Genomic DNA, 17,254 nt, shown 5'->3' with positions numbered 1-17,254 from the left:
GTCGTGGTTTTTGTTTAAATTTAAACTAAAACCAAGACACTTATTTGGGATCGGAGGGAGTATTATTTTAGGATGTTTGCTTGCATAATGATGATAGAAATGATTGTATTGCAGTACAGATTGTTGATGAGGCACAGTGGGATGATATTGCTATTTTTATAGCTGTGGTGTGATCTTTGTTAACATGACCTACATTTTATATCATAATTCCTAGCTTAGTGCGTCATGGTTTTTGCTACCATAACTCTGCTTTTAGCAAGCTGGTGTGATCTTTGTTCCATTTTAGGGCTTGTTGTTTTGCACAATTTGGCTAGTTCCAAGCAAAAGGAAATCGGTAGCACCGGTGAGATGTGGGACAGTGTTACAACTATCAAATCTTTTTCATCACTTCACCAGTTGAGTCTTGAAAACAAACATTTCACAATGCAGGCTAGGGCTAGATGTAGGTCGTCCCATTCTGATTTGCTTTGCAAGCCCAGTATCTCAGATAATTTGTTTTGAACCAACGAAAAGTTTGATGAATGAACTTCACAAACTGCATAATGCATGCTTGACTATTTGTATTTATCACTGTTGTCTAAAAAGTAACTCTGCAAAACTTTGTATGCAGTGAGTACTACTACCTACCAAAACGTCTTATATTTTGGAATAGAGATAGTACAATGTGTTGCTAGCATGAAAAGGAGAATCTGATTTACGTAAGAAAAGTTAATCTCGTAAGTTCCCTTGAGATGTTCCTTAGTTTGCCTGCATGGCTTGTCCATTTTTTACATCCAGATCAACTGTGGATCTTGCATCGCAGCATAAGCACGTGGAAAGGTTCACACAGAAGATTCTTTTCAGAAACAGTACTCGAGTTGCAGCAAAGGCACCAAATCACTATTACACTTGGCAGACATGTTTTCGTGGAAACTTAACGCTGATTTACAGAACATTGTGCTGTCTGCAACATTATGCTCCATTGGACCGCAACGGACACTACATCAGTTCTCATGTTGCTAATAGTACTTCAAGCAATCTGTTAAACCATGCAATATTCAGGTCCAAGGGGCGCACCACGCACCGGTTTAGTTGAGATAGGCTTCGGTCTAGGTTGGTTAGAGTATATGGTTGTAATCTCCTCATGTATATCTTATCTCTACTTTCCTTGTACCTCAAGATGTAATCTCAACAACCTTGTATGCTTATCAGGGATATGCCCCTGCCTATATTAACACGAAACCGTCGCCTCTAGAGAGGTACGACGTTCTCCGCTTTTTTACATGGTATCAGAGCCACCTCTATCCATCGCATCTAGCAAAACCCATCCAGCGCCAGCCATGTCGTCCTCCTCCAGCACCGTCCAGGCTTCCCTTGGGCAGGTTGCAGAAAAGCTCACCCGCACCAACTACGTCCTGTGGCGTGCGCAGGTGACACCGCGGCTGAGAGGGGCTGGCCTCTTCGGCTACGCCGACGGCTCCATGCCGGAACCTGTCAAGATCCTCGTCACGAAGGACAAAGACGGGAAAGAAGAGCAGACACCGAACCCTCTCCATCCGATCTGGTTCAAAGAAGGGCAGCAGGTACTTGGATACTTGCTCAATACTCTCACCAAAGAAGTCCTCGTGCAGGTTACCTCCATCGCCACGCCGCACGAGCTCTGGGCGGCTCTCGCCCACATGTTCTCATCGCAGTCCCGAGCCCGCGTCAACAACATCCGGGTTGCTCTCTCCACGGCGCAGAAGGGGACGCAATCTGTTGCGGCCTACTTCGCCCAGATGAGAGCGCTTGCCGATGAGCTCGCAGCCGCCGGAAAGCCCATCGATGACGATGAACTTGTCTCCTACATCACCGCCGGCCTCGACATGGAGTACCAACCCCTCGTCTCCGCCAACGACGCGCGCAACGACACCATCAGCATCGACGACCTCTACGCTCAGATGAGCAACTTTGATCAGCGCCTCGCCCTCTACAACAACAACTCAGGCGGGGGCTTCAAGTCATCTGCTAACGTGGTCTCTCGCGGCGGCGGTCGCGGTGGTGGCGGTTCACGCTATCGTGGACCTCCGCGCGGCAAGGGCAAGCCGCCATCTGGCGGAAACAGTGGCGGCGGCAACTCCTCTCGTGGTGGCGGCGGCAGCGGGCGGCCCTCCAACAACAACAATAGGGGCCGCCGTGGTGGCAGGCCTCGCGCCAACCTTGATGCGCCACGATGCCAAATCTGCGGCAAGCTAGGCCACACCGCCCGCGACTGCTGGTATCGCTATGAAGATGATGGCGAATCCTCACAAGATGAGAAAGTTGCAGGTGCTGCTGATGGCTCCTACGGCATCGACACGAACTGGTATGTGGACAGTGGCGCAACTGACCACATCACGAGCGAGCTGGAAAAGGTGACAGTCCGTGAAAAGTACCGTGGGCAAGACCAAGTTCACACTGCCAACGGAGAAGGTATGAGCATTAGCCATGTTGGTCAGTCAGTGCTTAAAACCCCCCATAGAAATATTCGTCTAAGAAAAATCTTGCATGTCCCTAGTGCTTCGAAAAATCTCCTTTCAGTTCATCGCATTGCCATTGACAATCATGTATTCCTTGAGTTTCATCCGTCTTTCTTTTTGATCAAGGATCAGGTCACGAAGAAAATTCTGTATCGAGGTAGATGTGTTCGAGGGCTGTACCCGTTGATTCCGGAGCTTAGGAGATTGAATAAACAAGCCTATGGTGTCACCAAAGTCTCTTCAACACGGTGGCATGATAGATTAGGGCATGCATCTTTTTCTTTAGTTGAACACTTGCTTAAAAAGAATAAGCTCCCGTTTGTTGGTGAGCGAGATCGTGAAACAATTTGTGATTCATGTCAGTGTGCTAAAAGTCATCAATTACCCTATCTTGTGTCTACAAGCATCTCCACCAAACCTCTTGAGCTCATTTTTTCCGATGTTTGGGGTCCTACCCAAAATCAGTTGGCAGACACACTTATTACGTCAGTTTTATCGATGACTATAGCAAGTACACATGGATCTATCTCATCAAAAAGAAATCTGATGTTTTTCAAGTTTTTCACAACTTTCAAGCACTAGTAGAAAGAAAGTTTGATTGCAAAATCCTAGCTCTCCAATCCGATTGGGGAGGGGAGTACCGCAACCTCAACTCCTTTTTTCAGCAAATTGGCATATCACACCACGTGTCATGCCCCCATGCTCACCAGCAAAACGGATCAGCTGAGCGCAAGCACAGGCATATAGTTGAAGTCGGTCTGGCCTTACTTGCGGCTGCCTCTATGCCTTTGAAATTCTGGGATGAGGCCTTTCTCACTGCAGTCCACCTCATAAACATGTTGCCAAGTAGAGTCATCAACAATGAATCTCCAGTAGAACGTCTCCTTCATACAAAACCAGATTACACATCTCTATGAGTATTTGGGTGTGCGTGTTGGCCAAATCTTCGGCCATACAACAACCGCAAACTCATGTTCAGATCAAAACAGTGTGTTTTCTTGGGCTATAGTCCACAACATAAGGGTGTAAAGTGTCTTGATGTATCCACTGGACGTGTCTATATTTCCCGTGATGTTGTGTTTGATGAAACTGTTTTCCCTTTTGCACAACTTCATCCAAACGCCGGAGCCCTTCTTCAAAAGGAGATTCTTCTTCTACCTTCACATCTCACCGGACGTGACAATGGGGATGTTTTAGACACTGATGATCAATTGTTGACTAATCCTCTTACTAATGATGGTCTTGAGTCTTGTGATGCAACGGAAAAAATTGTGCAGAAAATGGTGAAGAAATCAGCCCAAATCATCATTTTATGTTTCCTGGACAAAACAGCAGCAGCATCGAAGCAGATCTCCCTCGGGATCTAGGCGCATTAGCCTCAGGATCGCTCCTGCGCCAGTCTGCCGCCCTGGCCCCCGCGGGATCCGCGCCCTCCGCGCCAGGCCGATCCGCCTCGAGCCCCGCGTCGCCACACGCCACCAGCGGCTCGGTGGACCGCCCGGTGGCCGCTCCGCGCCAACCCACCAGTGCCACGCGGCGCCAACTCCAGCCGCTCACGCCTGGTTCCGCGCCCGGCCCCGCGTCTGGCCCCGCACCTGGTCGGTTTTGCCCCGACACGCGATGCTACGTGCGGCGCCCATCACGGCTGGATACGGGCGCTGACTCCGGTGTGGATCACGCTGCAGTCCCTGTCCCACCGGTGCAATCATTGCACCATCATGCGCCCCCAGCTGGATCGGGATCCTCTGCGGTGACTTCTTCTTCAACTCCACGTGCGCCGGCCACAGAAGATCCGGCCTGCATGTCCTCGCCCATCGAGCCTGCAGCCGCTCCTGGCGCTGGATCTTCTGCGGATCCTTCTTCACCACCTCGCACTAGGCTTCAGAGGGGAGTAACTCAACCCAAAAATTACAAGTCTTTAGCAAAGTTTGGACTTGCTTGTGTTTCACATGAACCAGATATCCCACACTCTGTTGCAAAAGCTCTAGGCGATCCAAAGTGGCAGAAGGCTATGGAGGATGAATACATGGCGCTCCACAAAAACAAAACTTGGCACTTAGTTCCAGCACGTCAAGGCAAAGGTAAAAATGTTATAGATTGTAAATGGGTCTTCAGAATTAAAAAGAAGTCTGATGGCACCATAGATCGTTATAAGGCTAGACTAGTTGCAAAAGGTTTTAAACAAAGATACGGTCTAGATTATGAGGACACTTTTAGTCCTGTAGTAAAGGCTGCTACTATTCGTCTCGTTTTGTCTATTGCCGTATCCAGAGGATGGAGTCTACGCCAACTAGATGTTCAGAACGCATTTCTTCATGGTGTTCTAGAAGAGGAAGTGTTCATGAAACAACCTCCTGGGTTTGAAAACAGACAAAAACCCCTCCACATATGCAAGCTTGACAAGGCTCTATATGGATTAAAACAAGCTCCTAGAGCATGGTATTCTCGGTTGAGTTCAAAGCTTCAAGGACTTGGGTTTGCTCCGTCCAAGTCTGACACCTCACTGTTTATTTTCAACAAGTCAAATACATCTATATTTGTACTCATATATGTTGATGATATTATTGTCACAAGCTCATCTGATGAAGCTATTTCAGCACTGCTCAAGGATTTGAACTCTGAGTTTGCTCTTAAGGATCTAGGAGGCTTGCACTATTTCCTTGGCATTGAAGTAAAAAGAAGTGGGGATGAGCTTCACTTGTCTCAAGAGAAATATGCCATTGATCTTGTAGCAAGAGCAGGGTTGCAAGGCTGCAAGGCAGCTCCAACACCTCTATCCAGCTCTGAGAAACTATCCTTAACAGAAGGGAAACTCTTGAATCAAGAGGACAGCACCAGGTACAGAAGTATGGTTGGTGCACTGCAATATTTAACTCTGACTAGGCCTGATATTTCCTTTGCTGTGAACAAAGTATGTCAGTTCCTTCATGCACCCACTACAGTACATCTGACAGCTGCAAAACGCATACTTAGATATGTCAAGAACACTTCCAGTGTTGGACTCACCTTCACCAAGTCACCATCAACACTTGTAAGTGCCTTTTCTGACTCTGATTGGGCAGGTTGCCTTGATGACAGACGCTCAACAGGTGGTTTTGCAGTGTTCTTTGGTCCAAATTTAATCTCATGGTGTGCTAAGAAACAAGCTACTGTGTCTAGATCCAGCACAGAAGCAGAATACAAAGCACTAGCAAATGCTACTGCAAAAATTATTTGGGTTCAGTCATTATTAAAGGAGCTTGGAATACATAGTAAACAGGCCCCATGCTTATGGTGTGACAATTTGGGTGTCACCTATCTTTCTGCTAACCCAATATTTCATGCAAGAACAAAACATATCGAAATAGATTTTCACTTTGTCAGAGAAAGAGTTGCAGACAAAAAGCTGGATATTCGGTTCATTCGGTCTCAAGATCAAGTTGCAGATGGCTTCACTAAAGCTTTGCCTACCAGAGGTTTTGAAGAATTTAAGCGTAATCTCAACTTGTCCAAGTTGTGATTATGGGAGGGTGTTAAGAAGGAAATATGCCCTAGAGGAAATAATAAAGTTATTATTTATTTCCTTATATCATGATAAATGTTTATTATTCATGCTAGAATTGTATTAACCGGAAACATAATACATGTGTGAATACATAGATAAACAGAGTGTCACTAGTATGCCTCTACTTGACTAGCTCGTTAATCAAAGATGGTTATGTTTCCTAACCATGAACAAAGAGTTGTTATTTGATTAACGGGATCACATCATTAGATGAATGATCTGATTGACATGATCCATTCCGTTAGCTTAGCACCCGATCGTTTAGTATGTTGCTATTGCTTTCTTCATGACTTATACATGTTCCTATGACTATGAGATTATGCAACTCCCGTTTGCCGGAGGAACACTTTGTGTGCTACCAAACGTCACAACGTAACTAGGTGATTATAAAGGTGCTCTACAGGTGTCTCCAAAGGTACATGTTGGGTTGGCGTATTTCGAGATTAGGATTTGTCACTCCGATTGTCGGAGAGGTATCTCTGGGCCCTCTCGGTAATGCACATCACATAAGCCTTGCAAGCATTGCAACTAATGAGTTAGTTGTGGGATGATGTATTACGGAATGAGTAAAGAGACTTGCCGGTAACGATATTGAACTAGGTATTGAGATACCGACGATCGAATCTCGGGCAAGTAACATACCGATGACAAAGGGAACAACGTATGTTGTTATGCGGTCTGACCGATAAAAGATCTTCGTAGAATATGCAGGAGCCAATATGAGCATCCAGGTTCCGCTATTGGTTATTGACCGGAGACATGTCTCGGTCATGTCTACATTGTTCTCGAACCCGTAGGGTCCGCACGCTTAAGGTTTCGATGACAGTTATATTATGAGTTTATGCATTTTTGATGTACCGAAGTTTGTTCGGAGTCCCGGATGTGATCTCGGACATGACGAGGAGTCTCGAAATGGTCGAGACATAAAGATTGATATATTGGAAGCCTATATTTGGATATCGGAAGTGTTCCGGGTGAAATCGGGATTTTACCGGAGTACCGGGAGGTTATCGGAACCCCCCGGAAGGTATATGGGCCTTAGTGGGCTTTAGTGGAAGAGAGGAGAGGTGGCCAGGGCTGGGCCGCGCGCCCCTCCCCCCCCTAGTCCGAATAGGACAAGGAGAGGAGGGCGGCGCCCCCCCTTCCTTCTCTCTCTCCTTTTTCCCCCCTACCGAATCCTATTCCAACTAGGAAAGGGGGGAATCCTACTCCCGGTGGGAGTAGGACTCCTCCTGGCACGCCCTCCTCATGGCCGGCCGCACCCCCCCTTTGATCCTTTATATACGGGGGCAAGGGGCACCCCTAGATACATAAGTTGATCCGTGTGATCATATTTTTAACCGTGTGCGGTGCCCCCTTCCACCATAGTACTCGATAATATTGTAGCGGTGCTTAGGCGAAGCCCTGCGACGGTAGTACATCAAGATCGTCACCACGCCGTCGTGCTGACGGAACTCTTCCCCGACACTTTGCTGGATCGGAGTCCGGGGATCGTCATCGAGCTGAACGTGTGCTAGAACTCGGAGGTGCCGTAGTTTCGGTGCTTGATCGGTCGGGCCGTGAAGACGTACGACTACATCAACCGCGTTGTGCTAACGCTTCCGCTGTCGGTCTACAAGGGTACGTAGATCACACTCTCCCCTCTCGTTGCTATGCATCACCATGATCTTGCGTGTGCATAGGAAATTTTTTGAAATTACTACGTTCCCCAACAGTTAAACCATGCAATATTCAGGTCCAAGGGGCGCACCACGCACCGGTTTAGTTGAGATAGGCTTCGGTCTAGGTTGGTTAGAGTATATGGTTGTAATCTCCTCATGTATATCTTATCTCTACCTTCCTTGTACCTCAAGATGTAATCTCAACAACCTTGTATGCTTATCAGGGATATGCCCCTGCCTATATTAACACGAAACCGTCGCCTCTAGAGAGGTACGACGTTCTCCGCTGTTTTACACAATCTGCCATGTATCATTTTCCATTTTGCAGAATTAAGGATAGCCTCTGCCCCCGACCAACTTGGCTAGGGTTGTTCCCTGGACCATAGCAAAATTTTGCGACAACTTAGGGTTCATCTCAAAATAAGGGTCCAGTATATCTACATACAGCGAAATGAGGGTAGCTTAGTGTTGGGTTTCGTAGTAATTTCAAAAAATTTCCTACACACATGCAAGATCATGTGATGCATAGCAACGAGAGGGGAGAGTGTTGTCTACGTACCCACGCAGACCGACTGCGGAAGCGATGACGCAACGTAGAGGAAGTAGTCGTACGTCTTCACGATCCAACCGATCAAGCACCGAAACTACGGCACCTCCGAGTTCGAGCACACGTTCAGCTCGATGACGATCCCCGGACTCCGATCCAGCAAAGTGTCGGGGAAGAGTTCCGTCAGCACGACGGCGTGGTGACGATCTTGATGCACTACAGCAGCAGGGCTTCGCCTAAACTCCGCTACAGTATTATCGAGGATTATGGTGGCTGGGGGCACCGCACACGGCTAAGGAATAGATCACGTGGATCAACTTGTGTGTTTCTGGGGTGCCTCTACCTCAGTATATAAAGGACTAGAGGGGGGAGGCTGGCCGGCCAAGCTTGGCGCGCCAGGAGAGTCCTACTCCCTCTGGGAGTAGGATCCCCCCCAATCCTAGTTGGAATAGGATTCGCGGAGGGGGAAAAGAGAGAGGGGGGGCCGGCCACCTCTCCTTGTCCTAATAGGACTAGGGGAGGGAGGGTGGCGCGCAGCCCATCTAGGGCAGCCCCTTCTCTTTTCCACTAAGGCCCATATAGCTCCCCGGGGGGTTCCGGTAACCTCCCGGTACTCCGGTAAAATCCCGATTTCACCCGGAACACTTCCGATATCCAAACATAGGCTTCCAATATATCAATCTTTATGTCTCGACCATTTCGAGACTCCTCGTCATGTCCGTGATCACATCCGGGACTCCGAACAACCTTCGGTACATCAAAATGCATAAACTGATAATATGACTGTCATCGTAACCTTAAGCGTGCGGACCCTACGGGTTCGAGAACAATGTAGACATGACCGAGACACGTCTCCGGTCAATAACCAATAGCTGGACCTGGATGCCCATATTGGCTCCTACATATTCTATGAAGATCTTTATCGATCAGACCGCATAACAACATACATCGTTCCCTTTGTCATCGGTATGTTACTTGCCTGAGATTCGATCGTCGGTATCCAATACCTAGTTCAATCTCGTTACCGGCAAGTCTCTTTACTCGTTCCGTAATACATCATCTCACAACTAACATCTTAGTTACAATGCTTGCAAGGCTTTGTTTATTACCGAGAGGGCCCAGAGATACCTCTCCGACAATCGGAGTGACAAAACCTAATCTCGAAATACGCCAACCCAACATGTACCTTTGGAGACACCTGTAGAGCTCCTTTATAATCACCCAGTTACGTTGTGACGTTTGGTAGTACCCAAAGTGTTCCTCCGGTAAACGGGAGTTGCATAATCTCATAGTTATAGGAACATGTATAAGTCATGAAGAAAGCAATAGCAACATACTAAATGATCGGGTGCTAAGCTAATGGAATGGGTCATGTCAATCAGATCATTCAACTAATGATGTGACCTCGTTAATCAAATAAAAACTCTTTGTTCATGGTTAGGAAACATAACCATCTTTGATTAACGAGCTAGTCAAGTAGAGGCATACTAGTGACACTTTGTTTGTCTATGTATTCTCACATGTATTATGTTTCTGGTTAATACAATTCTAGCATGAATAATAAACATTTATCATGATATAAGGAAATAAATAATAACTTTATTATTGCCTCTAGGGCATATTTCCTTCAGTCTCCCACTTGCACTAGAGTCAATAATCTAGATTACACTGTAATGATTCTAACACCCATGGAGCTTTGGTGTTGATCATGTTTTGCTCGTGGAAGAGGCTTAGTCAACGGGTCTGCAACATTCAGATCCGTATGTATCTTGCAAATCTCTATGTCTCCCACCTGGACTAGATCCCGGATGGAATTGAAGCGTCTCTTGATGTGTTTGGTCCGTTTGTGAAATCTGGATTCCTTTGCCAAGGCAATTGCACCAGTATTGTCACAAAAGATTTTCATTGGACCCGATGCACTAGGTATGACACCTAGATCGGATATGAACTCCTTCATCCAGACTCCTTCATTTGCTGCTTCCGAAGCAACTATGTACTCCGCTTCACATGTAGATCCCGCTACGACGCTTTGTTTAGAACTGCACCAACTGACAGCTCCACCGTTTAATGTAAACACGTATCCGGTTTGCGATTTAGAATCGTCCGGATCAGTGTCAAAGCTTGCATCAACGTAACCTTTTATGGTGAGCTCTTTGTCACCTCCATATACGAGAAACATATCCTTAGTCCTTTTCAGGTATTTCAGGATGTTCTTGACCGCTGTCCAGTGATCCACTCCTGGATTACTTTGGTACCTCCCTGCTAAACTTATAGCAAGGCATACATCAGGTTTGGTACACAGCAGTGCATACATGATAGAGCCTATGGCTGAAGCATAGGGAACATCTTTCATTTTCTCTCTATCTTCTGTACTGGTCGGGCATTGAGTCTGACTCAACTTCACACCTTGTAACACAGGCAAGAACCCTTTCTTTGCTTGATCCATTTTGAACTTTTTCAAAATCTTGTCAAGGTATGTGCTTTGTGAAAGTCCAATTAAGCGTCTTGATCTATCTCTATAGATCTTTATGCCTAATATGTAAGAAGCTTCACCGAGGTCTTTCATTGAAAAACTCTTATTCAAGTATCCCTTTATGCTATCCAGAAATTCTATATCATTTCCAATCAGCAATATGTCATCCACATATAATATCAGAAATGCTACAGAGCTCCCACTCACTTTTTTGTAAACACAGGCTTCTCCGAAAGTCTGTATAAAACCAAATTTGATCACACTATCAAAACATTTATTCCAACTCCGAGAGGCTTGCACCAGTCCATAAATGGATCGCTGGAGCTTGCACACTTTGTTAGCTCCCTTTGGATCGACAAAACCTTCCGGTTGTATCATATACAACTCTTCTTCCAGAAATCCATTCAGGAATGCAGTTTTGACATCCATCTGCCAAATTTCATAATCATAAAATGCGGCTATTGCTAACATGATTCGGACAGACTTAAGCATCGCTACGGGTGAGAAGGTCTCATCGTAGTCAACCCCTTGAACTTGTCGAAAACCTTTTGCGACAAGTCTAGCTTTGTAGACAGTAACATTACCATCAGCGTCAGTCTTCTTCTTGAAGATCCATTTATTCTCAATTGCTTGCCGATCATCGGGCAAGTCAACCAAAGTCCATACTTTGTTCTCATACATGGATCCCATCTCAGATTTCATGGCTTCAAGCCACTTTGCGGAATCTGGGCTCACCATCGCTTCTTCATAGTTCGTAGGTTCATCATGATCTAGTAGCATGACTTCCAGAACAGGATTACCGTACCACTCTGGTGCGGATCTCGCTCTGGTCGATCTACGAGGTTCAGTAGTATCTTGACCTGAAGTTTCATGATCAACATCATTAGCTTCCTCACTAATTGGTATAGATGTCGCAGAAACAGTTTTCTGTGATGTACTATTTTCCAATAAGGGAGCAGGCACAGTTACCTCGTCAAGTTCTACTTTCCTCCCACTCACTTCTTTCGAGAGAAATTCCTTCTCTAGAAAGGATCCATTCTTAGCAACGAATGTCTTGCCTTCGGATCTGTGATAGAAGGTGTACCCAACAGTCTCCTTTGGGTATCCTATGAAGACACATTTCTCCGATTTGGGTTCGAGCTTATCAGGTTGAAACTTTTTCACATAAGCATCGCAGCCCCAAACTTTAAGAAACGACAACTTTGGTTTCTTGCCAAACCACAGTTCATAATGCGTCGTCTCAACGGATTTTGATGGTGCCCTATTTAACGTGAATGCGGCCGTCTCTAAAGTATAACCCCAAAACGATAGCGGTAAATCAGTAAGAGACATCATAGATCGCACCATATCTAGTAAAGTACGATTACGACGCACGGACACACCATTACGCTGTGGTGTTCCGGGTGGCGTGAGTTGCGAAGCTATTCCACAATTTTTCAAATGTACACCAAACTCGTAACTCAAATATTCTCCTCCACGATCAGATCGTAGAAACTTTATTTTCTTGTTACGATGATTTTCAACTTCACTCTGAAATTCTTTAAACTTTTCAAATGTTTCAGACTTATGTTTCATTAAGTAGATATACCCATATCTGCTTAAGTCATCTGTGAAGGTGAGAAAATAACGATATCCGCCACGAGCCTCAATATTCATCGGACCACATACATCAGTATGTATGATTTCCAACAAATCTGTTGCTCTCTCCATAGTACCGGAGAACGGTGTTTTAGTCATCTTGCCCATGAGGCACGGTTCGCAAGTATCAAGTGATTCATAATCAAGTGGTTCCAAAAGTCCATCAGTATGGAGTTTTTTCATGCGCTTTACACCGATATGACCTAAACGGCAGTGCCACAAATAAGTTGCACTATCATTATCAACTCTGCATCTTTTGGCTTCAACATTATGAATATGTGTGTTACTACTATCGAGATTCATCAAAAATAGACCACTCTTCAAAGGTGCATGACCATAAAAGATATTACTCATATAAATAGAACAACCATTATTCTCTGATTTAAATGAATAACCGTCTCACATTAAACAAGATCCAGATATAATGTTCATGCTCAACGCTGGCACCAAATAACAATTATTTAGGTCTAATATTAATCCCGAAGGTAGATGTAGAGGTAGCGTGCCGACCGCGATCACATCGACTTTAGAACCATTTCCCACGCGCATCGTCACCTCGTCCTTTGCCAGTGTTCGCTTAATCCGTAGTCCCTGTTTCGAGTTGCAAATATTAGCAACAGAACCAGTATCAAATACCCAGGTGCTACTGCGAGCTCTAGTAAGGTACACATCAATAACATGTATATCACATATACCTTTGTTCACCTTGCCATCCTTCTTATCCGCCAAATACTTGGGGCAGTTCCGCTTCTAGTGACCAGTCTGCTTGCAGTAGAAGCACTCAGTTTCAGGCTTAGGTCCAGACTTGGGTTTCTTCTCCTGATCAGCAACTTGCTTGCTTTTCTTCTTGAAGTTACCCTTCTTCTTCCCTTTGCCCTTTTTCTTGAAACTAGTGGTCTTGTTGACCATCAACACTTGATGCTCCTTCTTGATTTCTACCTCCGCAGCTTTCAGCATTGCGAAGAGCTCGGGAATAGTCTTATTCATCCCTTGCATATTATAGTTCATCACAAAGCTCTTGCAGCTTGGTGGCAGTGATTGGAGAATTCTGTCAATGACGCAATCATTTGGAAGATTAACTCCCATCTGAATCAAGTGATTATTATACCCAGACATTTTGAGTACATGCTCACTGACAGAACTGTTCTCCTCCATCTTGCAGCTATAGAACTTATTGGAGACTTCATATCTCTCAATCCGGGCATTTGCTTGAAATATTAACTTCAACTCCTTGGAACATCTCATATGCTCCATGACGTTCAAAACGTCGTTGAAGTCCCGATTCTAAGCCGTAAAGCATGGCACACTGAACTATCGAGTAGTCATCAGCTTTGCTCTGCTAGACGTTCATAACATCTGGTGTTGCTCCAGCAGCAGGCCTGGCACCCAGCGGTGCTTCCAGGACGTAATTCTTCTGAGTAGCAATGAGGATAATCCTCAAGTTACGGACCCAGTTCGTGTAATTGCTACCATCATCTTTCAACTTTGCTTTCTCAAGGAACGCATTAAAATTCAACGGAACAACAGCACGAGCCATCTATCTACAATCAACATAAACAAGCAAGATACTATCAGGGACTAAGTTCATGATAAATTTAAGTTCAATTAATCATATTACTTAAGAACTCCCACTTAGATAGACATCCCTCTAATCTTCTAAGTGATCACGTGATCCAAATCAACTAAACCATGACCGATCATCACGTGAGATGGAGTAGTTTTCAATGGTGAACATCGTTTATGTTGATCATATCTACTATATGATTCACGCTCGACCTTTCGGTCTCCGTGTTCCGAGGCCATATCTGCATATGCTAGGCTCGTCAAGTTTAACCTGAGTATTCCGCGTGTGCAAAACTGGCTTGCACCCGTTGTAGATGGACGTAGAACTTATCACACCCGATCATCACGTGGTGTCTGGGCACGACGAACTTTGGCAACGGTGCATACTCAGGGAGAACACTTCTTGATAATTTAGTGAGAGATCATCTTATAATGCTACCGTCAATCAAAGCAAGATAAGATGCATAAAAAAGATAAACATCACATGCAATCAATATTAGTGATATGATATGGCCATCATCATCTCGTGCTTGTGATCTCCATCTCCGAAGCACCGTCATGATCACCATCGTCACCGGCGCGACACCTTGATCTCCATCGTAGCATCGTTGTCGTCTCGCCAATCTTATGCTTCCACGACTATCACTACCGTTTAGTAATATTACATCGCGATTGCATTGCATACAATAAAACGACAACCATATGGCTCCTGCCAGTTGCCAATAACTCGGTTACAAAACATGATCATCTCATACAATAAAATTCAGCATCATGCCTTGACCATATCACATCACAACATGCCCTGCAAAAACAAGTTAGACGTCCTCTACTTTGTTGTTGCATGTTTTACATGGCTGCTACGGGCTTAAGTAAGAACCAATCTCACCTACGCATCAAAACCACAACGATAGTTTGTCAAATAGACTCCGTTTTAACCTTCACAAGGACCGGGCGTAGCCATACTTGGTTCAACTAAAGTTGGAGAGACAGTCGCCCGCAAGCCATCTCTGTGCAAAGCACGTCGAGGGAACCGGTCTCGCGTAAGCGTACGCGTAATGTTGGTCCGGGTCGTCTCGTCCAACAATACCGCCGAACCACAGTATGACATGCTGGTAGGCAGTATGACTTGTATCGTCCACAACTCACTTGTGTTCTACTCGTGCATATAACATCAACATAAATAACCTAGGCTCGGATGCCACTGTTGGGGAACGTAGTAATTTCAAAAAATTTCCTACGCACACGCAAGATCATGTGATGCATAGCAACGAGGGGGAGAGTGTTGTCTACGTACCCAACGCAGACCGACTGCGGAAGCGCTGACACGACGTAGAGGAAGTAGTCGTACGTCTTCACGATCCAACCGATCAAGCACCGAAACTACGGCACCTCCGAGTTCGAGCACACGTTCAGCTCGATGACGATCCCCGGACTCCGATCCAGCAAAGTGTCGGGGAAGAGTTCTGTCAGCACGACGGCGTGGTGACGATCTTGATGCACTACAGCAGCAGGGCTTCGCCTAAACTCCGCTACAGTATTATCGAGGATTATGGTGGCTGGGGGCACCGCACACGGCTAAGGAATAGATCACGTGGATCAACTTGTGTGTTTCTGGGGTGCCTCTGCCTCAGTATATAAAGGACTAGAGGGGGGAGGTTGGCCGGCCAAGCTTGGCGCGGCAAGAGAGTCCTACTCCCTCTGGGAGTAGGATTCCCCCCCCAATCCTAGTTGGAATAGGATTCGCGGAGGGGGAAAAGAGAGAGGGGGGGCCGGCCACCTCTCCTTGTCCTAATAGGACTAGGGGAGGGAGGATGGCGCGCAGCCCATCTAGGGCAGCCCCTTCTCTTTTCCACTAAGGCCCACTAAGGCCCATATAGCTCCCCGGCGGGTTCCGGTAACCTCCCGGTACTCCGGTAAAATCTCGATTTCACCCGGAACACTTCCGATATCCAAACATAGGCTTCCAATATATCAATCTTTATGTCTCGACCATTTCGAGACTCCTCGTCATGTCCATGATCACATCCGGGACTCCGAACAACCTTCGGTACATCAAAATGCATAAACTCATAATATGACTGCCATCGTAACCTTAAGCGTGCGGACCCTACGGGTTCGAGAACAATGTAGACATGACCGAGACACGTCTCCGGTCAATAACCAATAGCGGGACCTGGATGCCCATATTGGCTCCTACATATTCTACGAAGATCTTTATCGGTCAGACCGTATAACAACATACGTCGTTCCCTTTGTCATCGGTATGTTACTTGCCTGAGATTCGATCGTCGGTATCCAATACCTAGTTCAATCTCGTTACCGGCAAGTCTCTTTACTCGTTCCGTAATACATCATCTCACAACTAACATCTTAGTTACAATGCTTGCAAGGCTTTGTGTATTACCGAGAGGGCCCAGAGATACCTCTCCGACAATCGGAGTGACAAAACCTAATCTCGAAATACGCCAACCCAACATGTACCTTTGGAGACACCTGTAGTACTCCTTTATAATCACCCAGTTATGTTGTGACGTTTGGTAGTACCCAGATTGTTCCTCTGGTAAACGGGAGTTGCATAATCTCATAGTTATAGGAACATGTATAAGTCATGAAGAAAGCAATAGCAACATACTAAACGATCGGGTGCTAAGCTAATGGAATGGGTCATGTCAATCAGATCATTCAACTAATGATGTGACCTCTTTAATCAAATAACAACTCTTTGTTCATGGTTAGGAAACATAACCATCTTTGATTAACGAGCTAGTCAAGTAGAGGCATACTAGTGACACTCTGTTTGTCTATGTATTCACACATGTATTATGTTTCCGGTTAATACAACTCTAGCATGAATAATAAACATTTATCATGATATAAGGAAATAAATAATAACTTTATTATTGCCTCTAGGGCATATTTCCTTCACTTAGATGGTTAGGTTCCTTGTGGTGGAATCAACCCACCAGGGTTTAAATCATACACTTGGCACTGGAGGTCGCATTTTCCTGGATTTATTTTAGGCCTTCCGGCGATGTGCCTTCAGTGAAAGGAGACATTCCCGTCGACAAGCGTTTGTGGGGAGGTGCTCATAGGGGTAGGGTGTGCATGCATAGATTCGTAAAGTTGATTGTATGCGCATATATGTGAGCATTGTGTTTGTATTGTGTAAAAAAAAGCAATATATCTACATACATAAACACATTATAATATTATTTAAAAATATTTTGTGAAATATAACACCAACACTAATAAAAAATGACTTTGTTGATGGTACCTGACTACGCTAGGATTGGTTAGTCCTAAAGTCACAAAGAATTGTTGTTTTGGACACTGACATAGTGTCCATGACAC

The 17,254-nt window shown here is 45.4% G+C and overlaps 1 pseudogene; it reads left to right on the top strand.

Annotated features, from left to right (window-relative positions):
- Positions 1-1,796: 1,796 nt before the first annotated feature.
- Positions 1,797-1,935, top strand: LOC125526138 (annotated as a pseudogene).
- The last annotated feature ends 15,319 nt before the right edge of the window (positions 1,936-17,254 follow it).

This window comes from Triticum urartu, chromosome 7 (assembly GCF_003073215.2).
Source record: "Triticum urartu cultivar G1812 chromosome 7, Tu2.1, whole genome shotgun sequence".
Taxonomy (NCBI): domain Eukaryota; kingdom Viridiplantae; phylum Streptophyta; class Magnoliopsida; order Poales; family Poaceae; genus Triticum; species Triticum urartu.
This window is presented reverse-complemented; position numbering and strand designations above follow the sequence as displayed.